The following is a 7,759-nucleotide window of genomic DNA, read 5'->3' as shown; positions in this document are numbered from 1 at the left end:
ATGTAGCATTACGTTATAACGTATAACGTTCTATACTATTACGTTATAACGTATAACGTCATGTAGCATTACGTTATAACGTATAACGTTATATTCTATTACCTTATAACGTATAACGTTATATGCTATTACCTTATAACGTTATACGTTATATATTGCTACCTTATAACGTTATACGTTATATACTATTACCTTATAAGGTATAACGTTATATGCTATATCCTTATATCGTTACACGTTATATATTGTTACCTTATAACGTATAAAGTTATGTAGCATTATGTTATAACGTATAACGTTATATACTATTACCTAATAACGTATAACGTTATGTAGCATTACGTTATAACGTATAACGTTGTATATTATTACGTTATATCGTATAACGTTATGTAGCATTACGTTATAACGTATAACGTAATATACTATTTCTTTATATCGTAATACGTTATACAGTGTCACCATATAACGTATAACATTATATACAATAACCTTATAACGTATAACGTAGTATACTATTACGTTATAACGTATAACGTTATGAAGCATTACGTTATAACGTATAACGTTATATACAATTACCTTATAACGTATAACGTTTTGTAGCATTACGTTATAACGTATAACGTTATATACTATTACCTAATAACGTATAACGTTATGTAGCATTACGTTATAACGTGTAACGTTGTATTCTGTTACGTTATAACGTATAACGTTATGTAGCACTACGTTATAACGTAGAACGATATGTAGCACTACGTTATAACGTATAACGTTATATACTATTACCTTTTAACGTATAACGTTATGTAGCATTACGTTATAAGGTATAACGTTATGCAGCATTACGTTATAACGTATAACGTTGTGTACTATTACCATATAACGTATAACGTTATGTAGCACTACGTTAAAACGTATAACGTTATGTAGCATTACGTTATAACGTATAACGTTATTTACTAATACCTATTAACGTATAACGTTATGTAGCATTACTTTATAGCGTATAACGTTGTATACTATTACGTTATAACGTATAACGTTATGTAGCACTACCTTATAACGTATAACGTTATATACCATTACGTTATAACGCATAACGTTATGTAGCATTACGTTATAACGTATAACGTTATATACGATTACCTTATATCTTATAACGATATGTAGCATTACGTTATAACGTATAACGTTATATACCATTACGTTATAACGCATAACGTTATGTAGCATTACGTTATAACGTATAACGTTGTATACTATTACCTTATACCGTATAACGTTATCTAGCATTACGTTATAGCGTATAACGTTATATACTATTACCTTATATCTTATTACGTTATGCAGCATTACGTTATAACGCATAACGTTATATACGATTACCTTATATCTTATAACGTTATGTAGCATTACGTTATAACTTATAACGTTATAAACTATTACCTTATACCGCATAACGTTATGTAGCATTACGTTATAACGTATAACGTTATATACTCTCACCTTGTATCGTTATACGTTATATACTGTAACCTTATAACGTTATACGTTATACACTATTACCTTATAACGTATAACGTTATATGCTATTACCTTATAAAGTATAACGTTATATATTATTACCTTATAACATATAACGTTATGTTGCATTACGTTATAACGTATAACGTTATATACTATTACCTTATATCTTATAACGTTTTGCAGCATTACGTTATAACGTATAACGTTATATACTATTTCTTTATATCGTAATACGTTATATAGTGCTACCTTATAACGTATAACGTTATATACAATAACCTTATAACGTATAACGGTATGAAGCATTACGTTATAACGTATAACGTTATATACTATTACCTTATTACGTATAACGTTGTGTAGCATTACGTTATAACGTATAACGTTATATACTATTACCTTATTACGTATAACGTTATGTAGCACTACGTTATAACGTAGAACGATATGTAGCACTACGTTATAACGTATAACGTTATATACTATTACCTTTTAACGTATAACGTTATGCAGCATTACGTTATAATGTGTAACGTTATATACTACTTCTTTATATCGTAATACGTTATATAGTGTTACCTCATAACGCATAACGTTATACACAATAACCTTATAACGTATAACGTTATGTAGCATTACGTTATAACTTATAACGTTATAAACTATTACCTTATACCGCATAACGTTATGTAGCATTACGTTATAACGTATAACGATATATACTATTACCTTATATCGTATAACGATATGTAGCATTACGTTATAACGTATAACGTTATATACGATTACCTTATATCTTATAACGTTATGCAGCATTACGTTATAACGTATAACGTTACATACTATTTCTTTGTATCGTAATACGTTATATAGTGTTACCTTATAACGTGGAACGTTATATACAATAACCTTATAACGTATAACGTAGTATACCATTACCATATAACGTATAACGTTATATACTATTACCTTATAACGTATAACGTTATGTACCATTACGTTATAACGTATAACGTTATATACCATTACATTATAACGTATAACGTTATATATTATTACGTTATATCTCATAACGTTTTGCAGCATTACGTTATAACGTATAACGTTATATACTATTACCTTATAACGTATAACGTTTTGTAGCATTACGTTAAAACGTACAACGTTATATACTGTTACGTTATAACGTATAACGTTGTATACCATTACCATATAACGTATAATGTTATGTAGCACTACGTTATAGTGTATAACGTTGTATACCATTACGTTATAACGTCTAACGTTATGTAGCATTACGTTATAAGGTACAACGTTATATACTATTACTCTATATCGTTATACGTTATATACTATTACCTTATAACGTATAACGTTATATATCATTACGTTATAACGTATAACTTTATATACTATCACCTTATAACGTATAACGATATGCAGCATTACGTTATAACGTATAACGTTATATACTACTTCTTTATATCGTAATACGTTATATAGTGTTACCTCATAACGCATAACGTTATACACAATAACCTTATAACGTATAACGTTATGTAGCATTACGTTATAACGTATAACGTTATATACCATTACGTTATAACGTATAACGTTATGCAGCATTACGTTATAGCGTATAACGTTATATAGGATTACCTTATATCTTATAACGTTATGTAGCATTACGTGATAACGTATAACTTTATATACTATTACCTTATAACGTATAACGATATGTAGCATTACGTTATAACGTATAACGTTATATGCCATTACGTTATAACGCATAACGTTATGTAGCATTACGTTATAACGTATAACGTTGTATACTATTACCTTATACCGTATAACGTTATGTAGCATTACATTATAGCGTATAACGTTATATACTATTACCTTATATCTTATTACGTTATGCAGCATTACGTTATAACGTATAACGTTATATACTATTACCTTATACCTTATAACGTTATGCAGCATTACGTAATAACGTATAACGTTATATACTATTTCTTTATATCGTTATACGTTATATAGTGTTACCTTATAACGTATAACGTTATACACAATAACCTTATAACGTATAACGTTATGTAGCACTACGTTATAACGTATAACGTTATATACTATTACCTTATATCGTATAACGTTATGTAGCATTACGTTATAACGTATAACGTTATGTAGCATTACGTTATAACGTATAACGTTATATACGAATACCTTATATCTTATAACCTTATGCAGCATTATGTTATAACGTATAACGTTATACACAATAACCTTATAACGTATAACGTTATGAAGCATTACGTTATAACGTATAACGTTATATACTATTACCTTATAACGAATAACGTTATGTAGCATTACGTTATAACGTATAACGTTATATACTATTACCTTATACCTTATAACGTTATGCAGCATTACGTTATAACGTATAACGTTATATACCATTACCTTATAGCGTATAACGTTATGTAGCTTTACGTTATAACGTATAACGTTATGTAGCATTACGTTATAACGTATAACGTTATATACGAATACCTTATATCTTATAACCTTATGCAGCATTATGTTATAACGTATAACGTTATACACAATAACCTTATAACGTATAACGTTATGAAGCATTACGTTATAACGTATAACGTTATATACTATTACCTTATAACGTATAACATTTTGTAGCTTTACGTTAAAACGAACAACGTTATATACTGTTACGTTATAACGTATAACGTTATGTAGCACTACGTTATAACGTAGAACGATATGTAGCACTACGTTATAACGTATAACGTTATGTAGCATCACGTTACAACGTATAACGTTATGTAGCACTACGTAATAACGTATAACGTTATGTAGCACTACGTTATAACGTATAACGTTATATACTATTACCTTTTAACGTATAACGTTATGTAGCACTACGTTATAAGGTATAACGTTATACAGCATTACGTTATAACGTATAACGTTGTGTACTATTACCATATAACGTATAACGTTATGTAGCACTACGTTATAACGTATAACGTTATGTAGCACTACGTTATAACGTATAACAATATGTAGCACTACGTTATAACGTATAACGTTATATACTATTACCTTATAGCGTATAACGTTATGTAGCACTACGATATAACGTATAACGTCATATTCTGTAACCATATAACGTATAACGTCATATACTGTAACCTTCTAACGTATAACTTTATATACTATTATCTTATTACGTATATCGTTATATACTATTACCTTATAACGCATAACGTTATGTAGCATTACGTTATAACGTATAACGTTCTATACTATTACGTTATAACGTATAACGTCATGTAGCATTACGTTATAACGTATAACGTTATATTCTATTACCTTATAACGTATAACGTTATATGCTATTACCTTATAACGTTATACGTTATATATTGCTACCTTATAACGTTATACGTTATATACTATTACCTTATAAGGTATAACGTTATATGCTATATCCTTATATCGTTACACGTTATATATTGTTACCTTATAACGTATAAAGTTATGTAGCATTATGTTATAACGTATAACGTTATATACTATTAGCTAATAACGTATAACGTTATGTAGCATTACGTTATAACGTATAACGTTGTATATTATTACGTTATAACGTATAACGTTATGTAGCATTACGTTATAACGTATAACGTAATATACTATTTCTTTATATCGTAATACGTTATACAGTGTCACCATAGAACGTATAACATTATATACAATAACCTTATAACGTATAACGTAGTATACTATTACGTTATAACGTATAACGTTATGAAGCATTACGTTATAACGTATAACGTTATATACAATTACCTTATAACGTATAACGTTTTGTAGCATTACGTTATAACGTATAACGTTATATACTATTACCTAATAACGTATAACGTTATGTAGCATTACGTTATAACGTGTAACGTTGTATTCTGTTACGTTATAACGTATAACGTTATGTAGCACTACGTTATAACGTAGAACGATATGTAGCACTACGTTATAACGTATAACGTTATATACTATTACCTTTTAACGTATAACGTTATGTAGCATTACGTTATAACGTATAACGTTATTTACTAATACCTATTAACGTATAACGTTATGTAGCATTACTTTATAGCGTATAACGTTGTATACTATTACGTTATAACGTATAACGTTATGTAGCACTACCTTATAACGTATAACGTTGTATACTGTTACGTTATAACGTATAACGTTATGTAGCACTACGTTATAACGTAGAACGATATGTAGCACTACGTTATAACGTATAACGTTATATACTATTACCTTTTAACGTATAACGTTATGTAGCATTACGTTATAAGGTATAACGTTATGCAGCATTACGTTATAACGTATAACGTTGTGTACTATTACCATATAACGTATAACGTTATGTAGCACTACGTTAAAACGTATAACGTTATGTAGCATTACGTTATAACGTATAACGTTATTTACTAATACCTATTAACGTATAACGTTATGTAGCATTACTTTATAGCGTATAACGTTGTATACTATTACGTTATAACGTATAACGTTATGTAGCACTACCTTATAACGTATAACGTTATATACCATTACGTTATAACGCATAACGTTATGTAGCATTACGTTATAACGTATAACGTTGTATACTATTACCTTATACCGTATAACGTTATCTAGCATTACGTTATAGCGTATAACGTTATATACTATTACCTTATATCTTATTACGTTATGCAGCATTACGTTATAACGCATAACGTTATATACGATTACCTTATATCTTATAACGTTATGTAGCATTACGTTATAACTTATAACGTTATAAACTATTACCTTATACCGCATAACGTTATGTAGCATTACGTTATAACGTATAACGTTATATACTCTCACCTTGTATCGTTATACGTTATATACTGTAACCTTATAACGTTATACGTTATACACTATTACCTTATAACGTATAACGTTATATGCTATTACCTTATAAAGTATAACGTTATATATTATTACCTTATAACATATAACGTTATGTTGCATTACGTTATAACGTATAACGTTATATACTATTACCTTATATCTTATAACGTTTTGCAGCATTACGTTATAACGTATAACGTTATATACTATTTCTTTATATCGTAATACGTTATATAGTGCTACCTTATAACGTATAACGTTATATACAATAACCTTATAACGTATAACGGTATGAAGCATTACGTTATAACGTATAACGTTATATACTATTACCTTATTACGTATAACGTTGTGTAGCATTACGTTATAACGTATAACGTTATATACTATTACCTTATTACGTATAACGTTATGTAGCACTACGTTATAACGTAGAACGATATGTAGCACTACGTTATAACGTATAACGTTATATACTATTACCTTTTAACGTATAACGTTATGCAGCATTACGTTATAATGTGTAACGTTATATACTACTTCTTTATATCGTAATACGTTATATAGTGTTACCTCATAACGCATAACGTTATACACAATAACCTTATAACGTATAACGTTATGTAGCATTACGTTATAACTTATAACGTTATAAACTATTACCTTATACCGCATAACGTTATGTAGCATTACGTTATAACGTATAACGTTATATGCGATTACCTTATATCTTATAACGTTATGTAGCACTACGTTATAACTTATAACGTTATATACAATTACCTTATAACGTATAACGCTATGTAGCATTACGTTATAGCGTATAACGTTGTATACCATTACCTTATAACGTATAACGATATGTAGCATTACGTTATAACGTATAACGTTGTATATTATTACCTTATAACGTATAACGTTATGTAGCTTTTCCTTAAAACGTACAACGTTATATACTGTTACGTTATAACGTATAACGTTGTATACCATTACGTTATAACGCATAACGTTATGTAGCACTACGTTATAACTTATAACGTTATATACAATTACCTTATAACGTATAACGCTATGTAGCATTACGTTATAGCGTATAACGTTGTATACCATTACCTTATTACGTATAACGTTATGTAGCATTACGTTATAACGTATAACGTTGTATACTATTACCTTATATCGTAATACGTTATATACTGTTACCTTATAACGTATAACGTTATATACAATATCCTTATAA

Source organism: Bombus fervidus, chromosome 10, assembly GCF_041682495.2.
Source record: "Bombus fervidus isolate BK054 chromosome 10, iyBomFerv1, whole genome shotgun sequence".
NCBI classification, from domain to species: Eukaryota; Metazoa; Arthropoda; class Insecta; order Hymenoptera; family Apidae; genus Bombus; species Bombus fervidus.
This window is presented reverse-complemented; position numbering follows the sequence as displayed.